The sequence below is a fragment of the Canis lupus genome, chromosome 23, assembly GCF_003254725.2.
Source record: "Canis lupus dingo isolate Sandy chromosome 23, ASM325472v2, whole genome shotgun sequence".
Classification (NCBI taxonomy): Eukaryota; Metazoa; Chordata; class Mammalia; order Carnivora; family Canidae; genus Canis; species Canis lupus.
The window spans coordinates 45,089,662-45,106,380 of NC_064265.1; the positions used below are offsets into that span (position 1 = coordinate 45,089,662).

The window sequence follows — 16,719 nt, forward strand, 5'->3', positions numbered from 1 at the left end:
GTGGGGAGGGTGTGTGCAGAGGTTGTCCCAGAGGGAGATCCTTCATTAGGCAGGGTGGGCCAGCGTGGGTACCCTGGCACCTCAGCAGTGTCCGGTCAATGGCTGGTAGCAGCCTAGAAGGGTGGGCTCAGGTGAGTGCCATAGGCTCCAAAGATGTGGCAGCTGGGCTTGCCATTCCTCAGGCACCCGCAGCAGCTTCTCTTAAAGGCACATCTGTATGCATCTCCATGGCTGCCATGGTAGGCATTGATTTGATGTTTACATTGTTCAAAAGTTTATTAAAGGACAAATAATCTTATAATCAGCAGGTAACATGAATAAACATTCAGGGTGACCCAGTCTCTTTTTTTTCCTGTTTTCTTTTACTTTTTCAACAATTCTCTACATTACTCAGTGCATCATCATGGTACGTGCTCTCTGACTTCCCTTCACCTATTCCCCTCACATCCCCCATCCCCAGCCCTCTGACAACCACCAGTTTGTTCTCTGTATTTAAGAGTCTGGTTTTTTGGTTTGTCACTTTTTTTCTCTGTTGGGTTTTTCTTTGCACAGTCTTTTATAAAGTCCATCAGCCACCTGGTTGGTACTATTCATTTTGCATTCCTTTTTTTTTGTTCAAAGGTATTGCATGGAGTCGGATAAATTTATTTGTTTTTCTTTTTTAAGATTTTATTTATTTATTTATTTATTTATTTATTTATTTATTTATGAGAGAGAGCATGAGCAGGGAAGAGGGCAGAGGGAGAGGGAGAAGCAGGCTCCCTGCTTAGCAGGGAGCCCAATTTGGAGCTGGATCCCAGGACCTTGGGATCTGACCTGAGCCGAAGTTAGACGCTTAACTGCCTGAGCTACCTAGGCACTCTTTTTTTTTTTTTTTCTTCTTAATTGAAAAGGGTCAGAGTGAAAAACTGATGAGGCAGCCATTGTTTCCAAAAAATATCCATTTGGTCAAGGAATCAGAGTCAACGAAGAAATAGAATAGAAGAATGGAGTCAGCAAAGAGGAGCATCTCTTGAGGATCTATGGATTCTGATGAAACAGTCTCAGGAATTACATACAACCACATAGAATAGATTGAGCCTTCTAACTCTGTGACTCCCGCAGCTCCAAAATTCCCAATGACTTCACACTTAAGATTAACAAATAATAAAAAAATTCTGTTTACAGTACAAAGCAATTGAAAAAGTTTACATGTACATTTTTTGCAGTTCAGAGGCCAAGACATATATCCAACATCTTAGGTCCTGAATCATACAATTTTGGGGTCCTGGCCAAAAAAATAAAGATACAAAATTTATAAGAATAAAATGGTCATGACCATGTGATGCCAACCTGCATAAAGGAAGGTATGAGCATGTTGCAGGGCAGGAGCAGAGTGGGAAGAGATGGCAATCTTAAGCAATTGTAATTAAAGTTGCTTACTTTTGCAAATTTTGTATAAATACATGACCATATGAACACATTGCTAGCACCCCTCCCAGGGTCTTGGAAAGGGCCCTGCTGTTTATGCTTCATCAGCATCTTAGTAAATTCACATCTCTACACAGCCCTATTTGAAGAGGAACAGAGAATAAAGGAGTGTAGATTTTCTTAAGAAGTTTGTGGATATAAATATGAGTTGTTGGGCAGGGAGGGGCCCTTCACACACATGTTAGTACTGAAAATAAAAAGAATGTGTGCAGAGATGACTGGTCGTTGGTATAAATCATCTTCCATGTGTCTGGCACCCCCAGGCACTGATCACTCCCTGCCAGGCTCTGGCTCCAAACCCATGACACTCTCACGGGTCTTCTGCACACTCAGGGAACGGTCGCATCTGATTTCCCTGGGAACCTGTCACTCGGAGCAGGGAGCTGAATGACAAGAATGAGCAAGGCACATTATTGGGTTTTGTTATTAAAGAAAATGAATTTGGCTTGTTGCAAGCATGGCATATAGTGTATGGCCACAACTTCTTTTTAAAGAAAACAAAACAAAAAATCAAGAGAAGAACATGCAAATCTTAACAATAGTTCTCTTTGGGTGTTAAAACCGTGGGTAATTTATTTTAACTTACCCACTACATTTTCTTTAACAAGCATGTATTGTCTTTAAAATGAAAAATAAACTTTAAAAAGCATTCAGAGGGGTGCCTGGGTGGCTCAGTTGGTTAAGCATCCGACTCTTGATTTCAGCTCTGGTCATGATCTCGGGGTCGTGGGATAGAGCCCCCCATCCAGCTCCACACTGGGCATGGATGGAGCCTGTTTAAGATTCTCTCTCTCCTTGTCCTTCTACCCTTCCTCCCACGCCTCCTCCCACTCCCACTGCTCACAGGTGCATGCTCTCCCTTCCTCTCTCTAAAAATAGATAAATAGGGGCGCCTGGGTGGCTCAGCGGTTTGGTGCCTGCCTTTGGCCCAGAGCATGATCCTGGAGTCCCAGGATGGAGTCCCACATCGGGCTCCCTGCATGGAGCCTGCTTCCCCCTCTGCCTGTGTCTCTGCCTCTCTCTCTGTGTCTCTCATGAATAAATAAAATCTTAAAAAAAATAGATAAATAAGTAGTGTTTAGAAAAAATGCATTAACTACATGTATATATGCATATATGATATATGTATAAATTAATGCATGAGCTATGCAGGCAACCAAGGAGACTTAAAGCTTCCCAAGACTCCCAGTAAGAGTATTTCACATGGTAGACATTATGAGTGTGATATGAGAATCAGAAAATCAATGAATCTCAGGTTTGGAAGGACCCTTGTATTCATTATCTACTGCTGTATAACAAATTACTCCAAAACTTAGCAGCCTAACCCAACAAACCTTTATTATCTCACACAGTTCCCGTGGCTTAGGAATCTGGTCATGACTTAGCTGACTGGTTCTGGCTCAGAGTGTCTGTCGAGGTTGCAGTCAAGCTGTCTGGCAGAGGCTGCAGTCATCTGAAGGCTTCTGTGGCACTGGAGGATCTGCCTCAAGATGGCTCGTTCATATGGCTGTTGGCAGGGAGCCTCACTACCTTACCACACGATGATTCACAGGGCTGCCTGACTGTCCTCACAACACAACAGCTGGTGTCTCCTGGAGGGAATGATCAAAGACACAAAGAGAGAGATTGAGAGGCAGAAGCCAGACTGTCTTCTATGATTTAGCCCAGGAAAGGACATACCATCACTTTTGTCATATTCTTTGGTCACACGGGCCAATCCTGATGTGGTGGACTGTAGGAGGCAGCTACCCAGGGCACGAGGCAGGGATCATGAGGGGCCCTCAATGACCTATCCCCATGGCATCGTTGGGAAACTAAAATTTTGCCATACATTGAGGTATATTGAGATTGTTAGTCAAAATAACCTAAGCCTTTGAAGGAAATAGGTATTTGAACCCTATTTTGTATTGTGATGATCAGGAACAGCTTCTCTGAAAACTTACTATGTTACTGGTCATGAGTATAAGTGACTTTTTAAAATGTCAATTGGCTTCACTTCTTGGAACATTACAGAAATTTTTTCCCCACTCTCTTCAGAGAAGATCAAGCAGGACAAAGTAGAGTTTGGGGAGGGGGCAGGGTTTGTTTACAAATCTTAGCATTTTGATTGCATGGTTGTCAATATTTCTATAGGCAAAACAAAACAAACACTCTTTAGTGACTGTTTTCAGACTGGCTAGATGTCTAACTGATTAAAAAAAATACACCTCCCCCCTCAATTCTGTAATACTCTCCACAGATTCCGACATATGCAAAAGGCAGCTCATGAAACCAATGCGGAAGCTATATTGTTAAAAAAAACAACAAGCAGAATGGAAGGTCTGTCTGACTTGGGATTTTCTTTTCAAATGAACTAATTTATTTAGATGAAAAAACCTTGTAAATATCATCAAAATTAAACTCACTTTAATACATTTAATGAATTGCCTTTGATAATAAGATTAAAATTACATGAAATGAGAAATGTCTTGAAATTTGAGACATAGAACTATAGAAACATGGGGCAGTGCATCACTTCCTCAGAGCTACTCCTCATCAGAAAGGGGATGGGAGTTGGTCAGTATTTGCCATTACCCGTGGACTCTTCAAGACCAGGAATTCTCTTGCATTCATTTCAAATCCCAAATGCCCAGTAGAATGCTAGGTACAGAGAGGTCATGAAATATTTGCTGCATGAAGAAGGAAGGGAAAAAGCAATAAATGTGTGAGGGAAATGAAACAACTACAAAGGCCATTCTCATCCTATTTCCCAGTTTTTCCTTTGTCCTGTAAGTGCCCAACTTCCCCTGACTTCAAAGAGAGTCCCCAGGAAGAGAGCTGAACTCAGCCTTGGCATCAGTAGATCACCAACGGCTCCTGACTTGTCATTTTACCACATCCAATTAATCCCCTCTTCTGATATTTTAAATTCTAGCCCTTAATACTAAAGGAAAATGAATCTGCCCCAGTTCTTGTTTGTGGCATCTGTTTTCAACACCATCCCATAGATTTCTCTGCATTTACTCTCTCCCCGGGTGTAAGAGTGGAACACGGATTCTGGAGAGGATGGATTCTATCTCCTGCCTTTCTGTCCAGCTGGAAAGCTACTTACTAGTTCTTTGTCTTCTTTTATAACAGATTTTCTCCCAGGAACCTGCACTGTTGCTGTTAAACTTCCCAGCAAGTTCAAAGGCACTCTCATCCCCACCAGATCTGCCGGTTAACTTACAGCTGCTACACGGTATACTGCCTTTGATAATTTAGGCCTTCCCAGAGTCAGGTTGTTCTCTAGCTCAGGATAAAATAAGGTTTTATCAAGCTGTCAAATCCCTGGATTTTGGCATAGCTTCCAAAAGGGTGTTGGAATATTCCCAAAGGATGAATCCTCTGGAACTAAGGAATCACTGAGGGGAGAGGAATGCAGGCAGGTCTGACAGGATCTGCAGCTTTCTCCTGATTTATTGCACCCTGCTTGATAGGGACTAAAGGCTCCTTCTGGTGAGTTCCATAAAGATGAGACACTCTCTGTGGATCGAGGATTTCACCACATGCGGTTGGGTCATGCTTATCAAAACTCAGGTGTGCTCATCACTGAATCAGTAACCTCATTATCCACTTGGTTTCAAACTGTTTATCCCAGCACGTACATACTGTACCCCTCCAATATTTTTTTTCTTTTAGGGCTGAGATTCTATCAGCTGCCATTACAGCTTTTGATAAGCTATTCAAAGTTTAAAGTACTTTAAAAAAAAAAAATCCCAGGGGACTACATCTCCAAGTACAGGGTGGTCCAGGATAAATCAGATCTACAAAAAAGATAAGGGCTACGCTGGTCTTTTTGTTGTTGTTGGAAAAGTAATTGTCCCAAATTACAAAAAATACAAAAAATAAAAAAAAGGAAAAGAAAGAAGAATACAAGAAATAATTCCAGGATAGTCTTTGGTGTGTTTCCTTTTAGTCTTATTTATTTATTTTTTTTTAGTCTTCTTTAAAAAACATAAAATTTTGATTTTTTTTTCTGCTTGATCTATTACCACAAGATCTTATTTTTTAAGATTTTATTTGCTTGAGAGAAAGAGAATGCATGAGTGGAGAGGAAAGGCTGAGAGAAAAGGAGAAGCAGACTCTCCTGCAGAACAGGGAGCCCGATGCAGGGCTCGATCCCAGGACCGCTGGGATCACAACCTGAGCCGAAGGCAGATGCTTAACCTACTGAGGCACCCAGGTGCCCCTGTGATCACAAGATTTTACACCCATTTTGTTACAGAGTCTACTTCATAACTATGGCTTTTAGAGGTAGCTTTGACAGGGCCAGGTTTTAGTGAACAAAATTAGGCTGGGAATTTAAAAAAAAAAAAAAAGAAAATTGAGGCCATCACATATTTTTCATTATATTATTTTCCATTACCATAGTTCATCATTGAATTATTTCTTATATGTATTTCAGAGTATTGCTGTTCTAAGCAGTACTCAATTATACATCAGATATGTTTAAGGGAAATCCTGAACTTGTTTTAAAGTTTATTTGCTCCACCAGGCAGCAATGATACTTTTCATCTTTTTTCCTTAAAAATTAAAGAACCCAGTCACATCAAAGAAAATGAACTTCCAGAATTGAGTTTCATGGGAACTCAGTTAGTCTGAATGTGTTTCCCAAGGTATAATCATGCTTTGCCAGTCCCAATACAGGGTGGGAAGATCTTAGGAGAATCTAATGAATGGACACAATGCAGAGAGCCTATCCCAGGTCCTCACCCTTCAAAATTCAAATGCAGCATTCCACTTGGTCCTTTTTAAAGTTTAATAAGAAGAATAAGGTAATATGTTGGAAGATATTGGAAACTGAGCAAAGATGAAAGGAGCAGTGTCTTATGTTTGTGTTTCTTTCACATTTGATATCTTCCCATATTAGAGAGAGAAAGAAAATATGCAAGAATACGAAGGGCAATGTTTTTAATAAAACCTTGGCTGCTTTTCTGTAAGAATTAATGCAAACAATTTTATCTCTTTGGGGGTCATTTTCAAAGCAAGAGGAAGAAGTAAATTGTCAGGCTCCCATAAGGTACTTGGAAAATACATTCTTTTTGTGCTTTAGCTCAGCTAGGGGAAAAAAAACCCAACCGAGCAAGAAGGCAAGATTTCACTCAGATTTGCTTCATGTTGAAGGAAGGAAGGAAGGAATGGAAGGAGGGAGGGGGGCAGGGGGAGAAAAACCCTCTCCAACTCCATGCCCTGTATCCTAGCATTTGCAGTACACTTGTAAAAGAGACTTTAAGATTTGTGCTTTAACTATACAAATTTGAATGATGGTCTTGTTTTGTTTTTTAATGAGAGGCAAAAATTATTATATTTCTATTTTCCTGACATGAAATGAGAACCTAAGTGAGCACAGAGACCCTGCTGTCAAGCTGGCTCCCACCTGAGCTCCCAGGGAAAGAAATCCTTTGCAAAGGACTGTATTTTATGGTCCTATCCTCAACAGTTCAGCTGTGATTCATTCAAAGATGCATTTCTGCCTCCCGTGTTCAAATAACCAGCAAAATGTCTTGCCCCTCAGAGGAGCACCTTTGGAAAAACAAGAGAACGAATGTACTCAAGCCACGTTCTATCCTAGAACAGCTACGAGGCGAGCTGCCACAGAAACAGAAATAGGGCACATCTGACAGGTTCTGGGTTTTCTTTTGAAAACAGGATATAGACCAGGCTTTCTGAAAGGGCCCCTGATTTCGCAAAATTTTCTCTGCCCCTGGTTGATTGAGTGAAAAAGAGCCAACTCCTAGCTTGGATTGGAAATCATGTGAAACTTATTTATACCATTTTTTTATTTTCTCTCTTTAACTCCCCATCAGACGTTGAGCAGAGGTTGTGTCTGAGTCTGGAGCTGGTTTACATTCATACTGGAAGTCAAACTCAATATGGGGTAAGAATCCAGGTCAACTGAAGTAAACTCTTTGTGAACAAAATAACCACTGTATGTCCTCCCTCAAAGCCTACCAGCGCCTGAGTAGTTCCCATAAATCCAGGCTGCACTGAAAGGGTTTGCTCAGAGCCTTCCACCAGTAGCTTGCATCCACATGCATCAGATTCAGCTGTCTCTTAAATCTGCAAAATGTTATCTGTCTCACTGTGCACAAACTACTGTCCCAAACTGTATTCAATCCAGATGGGCGGCTTCGCCACTTCCTGACTTCCCTGCTATTACAAGAATGAATATTTTGAAACCAGGCAACTAGGAGACGGAGAGCCCAACTGAATGAGAGGCATATAATATTTGGGGAAAGCTTTCTAGGGGGTCTCCCAGAAGATGAGGATATTATGGCCCCCCCTTGACCACGGGATGGCTGAATTTTTCAACCTCCCAGCATGTGCATCAGATCACCTTTGCAAGAGGACATACCCTGGACATTTCCATACACAGGGTCATATACAATTCTCAGTGAACCAGTTTGATCTCTGTGTCTTTCCCTCTCACTCTCAAAAGCAAATTAGTGTATTAATTTGATAGCACAGAAATAAGCCATATCACAGGAATAAGCCATATCACAGGAATAAGCCATATCACAGGAATTAACTCTAATTTTTAAAAAATAAAATAAAATTTAAAATAAAATAAATTTTAAAATAAAATAAAATTTGCAGGGGCACCTGGATGGCTCAGTGTTTGAGAGTCTGCCTTTGGCTCAGGTCGTGATCCTGGGGTCCTGGGATCAAGTCCCACATCAGGCTCCCTGTAGGGAGCCTGCTTCTCCCTCTGCCTGTGTCTCTGCTTCTCTCTCTGTGTGTGTCTCATGAATAAATAAATAAAATCTCTTAAACTAATTCGCAAACACTGGTAACAACAATTAACTGTGACAGCTGATCAGACACGTTGGCATTTCAGTCCTAATCTACGCAGGCAACTACCATCCCCATAAACCTCAGCACTCCTCAATCGTATGGTGGCCATTGGTTTAGGTACCTACACAACCATAGGGGCTAGGACCAGGTCTTGGCCATCACTTTATATGAACCAATATCCAGGCTATAGCAAGGATTCAATAACAGGTATGAGAGGCAAGTGAAAGGTACATTTATGCCTTGGACACCTCTAGAAGGATCTACCAGAAAATTGGTGTGAGGGGTGGTCCTTAAACAGAAAATCTGGAAGACAGGGATGTGAAACTTGCTTTGTATTTATTAAACTTTTTTGCCCTGTGTTTTATATTTATGCGAGTAGAAGAGACACTTATTGAATGAATAAACAAGCAGATGAATGAATAAGGTACATCCAGGAGCACAAGGTTGACGCCCGAATATTTTTGGCTGTACCAACTTAACAGCAGTGTTTTCCTGACCCTGAGTTTCGAATCCTTTTAGTGACTCATGTTAAGTTGTGTGCCAGGTCAAGAGAGTGCTGACACTCCAACTGACTCAGTGTGTCCAGACATTTTTAGCCTCGGAAGAGACAAAGAACTGTCACAAAGGCTAGACTTTATTGGTTCAGTTTTGGCACATTCAGCAGAAATGGAAATGCTCCCTTGCTTTTCTCGATATTATCTGTTGCATCTTGCCTGTAAAAAGCAACGCTGATTACTTCTCTGAGATGAAGCTCTAAGCTAGGCTGAAGGAAAAACTGGAATTCTTCAGAAACAAAACAAATATTTGTCTCATGGCCATAGCTTCGTGTCTCCTCTTAGCCCCAGAGAGGCATATTAATACAGTGAATCTAAGAGCACTGGCTTCGGGGCCAGGCAGCACTTTCCTAACTGTTGCAGGCCTCACAATCCCCAGTTGTATATAAATTGGGAGCAATGGTTTCTATCTCACAAGGCTGCCATTAGGCCTAAATTAGCTAATATATTTAAAATCCCCGGAACATGGGCTCAAAAAGTGGTAGTTATTTGTATCCTAAAATAGTCTCATGGCCCCTTTCATCCTTCAGATTGGCTGGGAACCAACACAAGTCTTTGCTTGGAGACAAGCTTTGAGGATTACCTCCGATACACAACTACACTCTGAGTTTACGCATGTTTTGCTCCCTCCTATAATGAATACATTCTGGGTGTGATGTTTTTGGCATGTCACGTCCTTTGCCTACAGTGTAAAGATTAGCAATAAGCCTGCTACTTCCAAAATTCACCATGTCATCTGTCTGCTTATCCTAATCCCCCATCAGTCATCTTCGCTAGCGTCACTTTCTAGCCAACCCAGGTCAAGATTATATAGTTTGAGAGCTGCCCCAGTGCTGTTGGAAATTTGTCAGCCCTGTCATTTAAAGGGTGTTAGAAAGACATTGGTGCCATCATCAAACTTTGTAGCAGTCTGTCATGCCAAAAGAATTTTTATGAGTTGGGGGTTTTTGGGGCAGGTGGGTGTTGGTTTTGGAGTTGGGGGATGAGGCTGCAGAGGTCAGACTCTCTGAAACCATAATCTCCAAATTCCTGAAGGTTTGGCAAGTTTGCCCAGAGGTGTAAGAGCCCTGCTAGCTCGTCTGGCCACGGCTGTTGTCTGACCATCCCATGACCGGCTGGGCCCGCCAGGGGCCCTGCCTTTCCCAGCATCGAAGTGTGCAGCTCTCCCCACACCCCCTGCCCCAACAATGCCAAGAGCCAGAAACAAGGGCCGGGAGTGTTAGCAGGCCCCGCTTGAGTGGCAGCTTAGAGGGCCTTCATTGTGCCTGGTGCTCCGAGAGCAGATTGTTATTCTGCAGGCATGAATCAGAGCCTGGGCAGAAGGCGCCACACTCCTGCCCCAGCAATGCCTTGCTGCTGCTGGGAAGGAGAGGGGGCTGCTGTCGGACAGAACTTTTGTGGGCCACGTTCCAAGAATTGTCCCTAGAGGGCTCATCAATAAGGGGGAAACATTTGTTTTCCGAATTTAGAACACCCTTAAATTCCATTAGTCTATTATTTCCCCCCATCTTCCCTACCACCCCTGCTGCAAAATAGCATCATTTCATTAACCCCACTCAAGTATGATTATTTTCTCACTACTTCCATTTATCATTTCTTTATGCAATGGATGCATAAAGTTTTATCAAATAAAGAGCTAAGTTGGAAACAATTCTCTCCATTGTCTGTTCAACTGTCATTCAGATAGTGCTCCCTGCTAGGTTAGCTGCTACAGATTTAGCCCAGTTGCTGGATGAATGAAGACAGTCTGTTTTCACAGACCTTTTCTAGACTAGATGCTTGTGAGGCATCAGTCCGTGCAATGACTCCCTCTTTGCTCCAGGTATGGAAGATGCAGCTCTCTGCGCTTTCTCATTGGCATGAACTCATAAATGACCACTGCTAAAAAGTCTCCTATTTCTCCACCAAAAGAGATGTGCTTGAACCAGGGTCGCACGATTCTGGTGGTGGGATGCTTTGTAGCAATCAGAGACTGTCTGTATCTGGGCAAGTTGAATGATGGGAAGTGGTGACCAAGATATGCAAAGACCATTTGGGGGAAATTTTTGTAAAGGATCCAACATGCACATACCATCTCCTCTACTTCACCCTTTCTCCTCCCCCTCACCCTGACCCTCCAAAAGTGGAATTCATCAGCTTTGAAGGCATGAGAAACGTCAAGTGTGGGATTGTCTAGGGTGGAGTCTCCAATGTTTTCAACCCTCCTCCTCCTCTCGCGCTCACCCCCTCCCCCATTCTTAGCCTGGAGTGTCAAAGACACCAAAGATATTGAAACTCTTCCCCTACTGACTCAGCCTCACCACCGTGGGTGGGGATGGCAGGGAAGTGTGCATGAATTTCTCTAAGTCATTTTTCTGGTTCAAGCAAAAGGCAAAGGAAATGAAGGAATCTGATGCACAGAGCACAGACTATGAATCTCCTCTAAGACGTGTGCCCACAAGTAGGCTATCATTATTTGAGTGCGAGTATAATTAAAAATCTTTCAGCACTCCAGTCATACTTCCTGTCACAAGGACAGGATGACACACTGATCTAGGTTTAACGCTGCTGGCAATGAAGATAGAGAGGGCATCATGTGGACATACTCCCTCGTGCACGTATGTATGCATTGGCAAAAATGATCATCCCTCAACCATTCTTGAAAAATAGTACATTTTATCCATATTGTTTTTATAAGAAGCAGAATTCAGGTATATAGTAACCTTTCACTCATGTCACAATAAACATTTTTGGAATACATAAAAGAGGATATGCATTGTCAAATGAATGGACAGATGGATGGATGGTTTCTAGAACTCCCTAAATCCACCCATATACACATTTTACTTACTTTTTTTTTTAATCTTTATTTTTTTTAAGTAAGCTCTACATCCATCATGGGGCTTGAACTCACGACCCCAAGATCAAAACTTGCATACTCTACCAACTGAGCCAGCCAGGTGCTCCCCTAAATCTACTCTTAAGCTCACGTACTTCACTTTTATCTTAACTCATGTACTTTATTGGCCCAATATTAGAGTAACACTGAAAATCTGCCTCAGTCAAAGGGAGTGTAATCACAAGTTGGTAGTAGATTTTTCTTTTCCCCCCCTATGCTGTATAAGGAAGATTAACATGAAGATTGGGGAAAAGAAATGGTTTGCTTCATGTAGCTTTTGCTTGGGAAATCTGATGTCTGTTTCTGATGGTCTTCTCTCCAAAATAAGTTGGATAGATGTGTATTCTTTTGAGAGAACTCATGCACCAGAGCTGTAATGCCTGAGCTTGAAAAAGGAAGCTTATATCACAGGTAAGAAGTTGATGGAAGAACGTTGGTTAGATACACCACACAGCTCTAAAGGCACTTCCTTCCTCTACCAGATGGAATCCAAATCTAGACCAACGTGCTTTTTGTTCAGAATGTCGTCTCTTCAAAATATCAAAATAAGACCTCAAAACTAGTTTTAAAAACAAGTGAACTAATCAAAGGTAGGATTTGTTTATCTGCTTCCAAAGGAAGGCATAATAACGATTCCTTCCTCAGAAAGAAAAAGACCATTTACTTACCTCTTCTACGTTACCTATTCGTTATGCCCAAATGTGTTATTCTGGAAGCAATGACTCCTACGGTTCTGTAATGTTCACTGAGGATTCGGTATTTTATGAGTTGGGAATAGCATGCTAAAAGCATGGTCCCCACCTTGAAGGAATTCACCTAATCAGGAAGAAAAAATATTGTTTGCTGGCTAGATGCGTGATTAATTATAATGATTCACAGTTTCTATTCTGAGCTCTGCCATTCTACCCTGGGTAGCCCTGGGCAAATTGTTTAAATTTCCCCATGCCTCGGTTTTCTCATCTGTAAAATAGAACTAAGACTACCAGTCTTCCTCGGCTGTTCAATGAGAATTAATTAACGTTTGAGATCCTCAGATGAAAGACTCTCTGAATGTGTATAGGGCTATTACACAAATAATAAAACTGCTTTTATGCACAGCTGGGCATGATTCACGTGAGAAGAGACAAATTCTTGTAAGCTCTATATCCTGTCAAGGCCAGAATGTATATCTGCCCCTTGATGGTGTAAACCTTAGACTATGTCCAACAGAAATATAACTTTACCCACATATGTGATTTTAAGTTTTCTAGTTGCCAAATTAAAAAATAAATAAATAAATAAAAATAAACAGGTAAAATAGTTTTAATAATATATTTGATTTAGCTCAATATACCTCAAAATGTTATTTCAACCTGTCATAAATATAAGCAAGTATTAATGAGCATTTTATGTTCTTTTTTTTTGAAGACTAAGGAATTGAAATCTGGTATATGTTTTATACTCAAAGAATATCCTGAGTTTGACTAGCCAAGTGTCCAGTGTTCCTTAGCCACTTGTGGCTGGTGGCCCTTGTATGAGAGTTCAAGTCTAGAAGTTCTCAAAGCTCCAGGTTGTAAGTGTCATCCATTGGTCCATGTGCCTCTGGTTTCTCTTAGGTGGACAGGTCAGCACAAATATGCTCCACTCTTCTCCTCTGTACTGTTGGGCTTTAGAGAGGATGCTTCTAGAAAGTCCCTGCTTCTAGTAGCTCTTAAGAGATTAGCAAGATGGTAATGGAAGACGCTCTAAAGAAAAAAATAAATCTTTCCACTTCTCTCATCCTCACAGAGGAGTGTCTTGACACATTTGGGGCAAGTTCCCTGTATTTCTTACCGTGATTGCCAGCACACACTTGGCATCCCCCAGAGAATACAAAGACTCACAGCATCACCCCTGAGACTTCACTTAAGAGCACTCAGTCAACTTTAAATGATTCCCAGTGATGTTGATGAGAGTTTGAAATAAAATAAACAAAAATATGTTTTGTTTTGTTTCATCTCGTTGGAGGGAAACTGTCACTGTTGGATTGGTTGGTTGGTTGGTTGGTTGATTGTTCTTTAAACAGAAGAGCATCAAACTATTAAGGGCCTGAACTATTGTTGATTTTAACCCTTAAATTCATTTGCTTTAGAAAAATCCTAACTCAAAAACTAAATGATTTTTCAAATCAATTTGAAATAGATAAGCCACCATGTCATCTTACATAATGGTTTGCACAGTACCAAATGCTCATGAAAAATATGCCTCATGTGGACACATTGGCCATTTCACTCTCCCCACTGATCTTTGGGAAACCCTTTTTTCCTGGCAATCTTGGTAATCTCCCCGATGCATATTGAGACCATCCTGCTTCCACCTAAATTCCAGTCTTGATTTACCCGATGAATCTGCCTCATATCCCGCACTAAGCACATTCTCTGTGACCCTCTTCAAACAAAGTGTTGCATGGTCTTGAGTCATGCCAAGCTGACCTCAGGTCATCAAATGTTTATTAAACATCTCCTGTGGGCAAAACAGGGCCTTGCAGAGCAACGTACCATAAATATGAAGGACCTGGGCTCCAGATGCCTCCATCTCAAAGCAGTAAGAGGAAATGTGCATTTTTAGAGTGAAAGGAGGGCCTACCTATGGGAGAAATGCAGCAAACTCTTCATACAAGAGTATTTTAGGTAGTTCAGGATGCTATAACAAAATAGATAGCATAGCTTACGCAACAAAACTATTTCTCACAGTTCTGGAAGCCAGAAGTCCCAGACCAAGATCCAGCAGTACCGGTTTCTACTGAGAGCTCTCTTCTCGGCTTGTAGACAGCTGCCTTCTTGCTGTGTGCTCACAGCTGTGTGGCCTTTCCTTGGTGTACGCAGAGTGAGACAGCAAACTCTCTGGTGTCTCTTCTTATAAGGGTGTTAATCCTATCAGGACAGTGCCCCATCCTCAAGACCTTGTCTAATCGTAATCATCTCTCCAAGACCTTTCTCTAAATACCACCACGCTTTGGGGTTAAGACTTCAATATGTGAATTTGTGGGTGGGGAGGGACATAAACATTCAGTCCTTCGCATAGGGTCTCAGACTAAAGAGACCCTACCCAGTTGGGTTGATCAGCAAATATTTAATGATGCAAGTTGCATCTGAGGTAGCTATTAAGGTGCCCTCCCTTCTGGATACTAACAGAAGTCATGCATCAAAGGCCAAATAGATGAAAAGAAGTTTGTACATGAGGGCAGCTATTTCTAATCAATATGCCTGTTATTCTGACACTCTGCTCATGTGGCCTTTATTTCCCTTTCCTGAACTCCAGCCTGCATATCTCTCTGCCTTCTGGACATCTCCACCTTTAGGACCCACGAGTATCTAAAACTCAGAATCTCCAAAACAAAATTTGTTATCTTCTATCACCCAGCTTGTCCTTACTCCGGTCTTCCCAAACTTCTTTGGCGCCAACACCTTCCACTCAGCCATTCAAGCTAGAGATCAAGAGATCTCCTTCCTCACCTCTGAATCTAATCAACTACAAGTCCTATCGAATCCACTCCTTGTCTTTCTCATCCCCTTCCCCTCCTCACAATTTCCACTGCCTATACGCCAGTTCTGAGCATTGTTATCTCTCTTTTGAACTACTGAAAGATTATTATTTTTTACTGTTACCATTACTGCTACTGCTACTACTACTTAGCAGGTATTGAGAGTGTTCCATAGGGCAGTGTCCGTCCTGAGCACTTTATAGGTATTGTTGCCTTTAATCTTCACAGCTATTATAATTTGCATTTTACAGATGAGGAAACCAGGTCAACAAAGAGGCTAAGGAACTTGCCCAAAGACACAGGTGCTAAGTGGGAGAAACAGGTGGTGATTCCCAGCAGTCTGAATCCAGAACTTGCTCTCATCATGACCCTGGAGTTATTCTGATTTCTTGGCAGGGGGCTCCCTCCTTCCGGACTACTCACTTCCAATTCTTCCTCTGTACTATTGCCATAAAAATCTGTCTAAAATGCAATCTGATGTTCTCATTTCCTGACTTCAAATTCTTCAACCTCAGCTTCCATTTCCTATAGGATAAAACTCTGTGGGACACAGGGCCACAAAACCCTCCAGATCAGAGAAAGGCGGGGCCTTTTGAATCCTTTTGCTTCCCTACCTCACTCTTTTTAATCTAGCACTTCTAAATACTGGTCTCAGAACATGTCATTCCATTTCATGCCTTCAAGATGACACATGTGCTGTTCTCTCTTCACAGAATATTTTTCTTCAGTAAGACACCACATTCCTTCCCATTCAAACGTGTGTGCATGCATCATACCCTCGCTTGAATGAAGCTTCCCCTCAAAGAAGCAAGCCAGTTAGCTAAAAAGTGATTTGCTGAAAGTGAATTCCTGAATGCTTACTTTGTCAAGTGACCAGTTTACCAAATTTATCAAAAACTTTAAACCACTTAGAAAGTTTACAACAAGGCAGCCCAGGTGGCTCAGCAGTTTAGCACTGCCTTCAGCCCGGAGAGTGATCTTGGAGTCCCGGGATTGAGTCCCACATCGGGCTCCCTGCATGGAGCCTGCTTCTCCCCCTGCCTGTGTCTCTGCCTCTCTCTCTCTCTCTCTCTCTCTCTCATGAATAAATAAATAAAATCGAAAGAAAGAAAGAAAGAAAGAAAGAAAGAAGGAAGGAAGGAAGGAAGGAAGGAAGGAAGGAAGGAAGAAAGAAAGAAAGAAAGAAAGAAAGAAAGAAAGAAAGAAAGAAAGAAAGAAAGAAAGAAAGGAGAAAGTTCACAACAATTCATCTTGGATGGGATGGTTTCTATAGCCTTTTTAAGATATCTGTGAGGTTACAGTTGACCAGGTTAATTAATTGATCTCAGGATCCTGACCTACAGATTTTCCCTCCTTTCTCTCTGTGATTTCTGTACCCATGTCTACACTTGACTGATTTACTTATCACCCATGTAGTAATCATTTCACATGTCTGAGATCTGTAGGATATCGTGAACTCCATAACAGGCTGGCTGTGTATTTTTAATCCTTATCCCTAC

The 16,719-nt window shown here is 41.7% G+C and overlaps 2 long non-coding RNA genes across 5 annotated transcripts in view; one reads left to right on the forward strand and one right to left on the reverse strand.

Moving 5' to 3' along the window:
• LOC118352096 (uncharacterized) overlaps nucleotides 1-7,408 on the forward strand; it is a 60,994-nt gene extending 53,586 nt beyond the window's left edge. For both annotated transcript variants that reach the window (XR_004808639.2, XR_007405112.1), the window contains exons 5-6: nucleotides 4,588-4,690; nucleotides 7,299-7,408. This is a non-coding gene — a long non-coding RNA (uncharacterized LOC118352096). The remainder of the gene's footprint in view (nucleotides 1-4,587; nucleotides 4,691-7,298) is intronic.
• The window catches only part of LOC112652545 (uncharacterized), a 62,085-nt gene that overhangs the window by 32,443 nt on the left and 12,923 nt on the right, over nucleotides 1-16,719 (reverse strand). For 2 of the 3 annotated variants that reach the window (XR_007405110.1, XR_007405111.1), the window contains exon 3: nucleotides 2,805-3,062. This is a non-coding gene — a long non-coding RNA (uncharacterized LOC112652545). Of the gene's footprint in view, nucleotides 1-2,782; nucleotides 3,063-16,719 lie in introns of those variants that run through there. The other variant, XR_003131545.3, reaches the window with a different exon arrangement.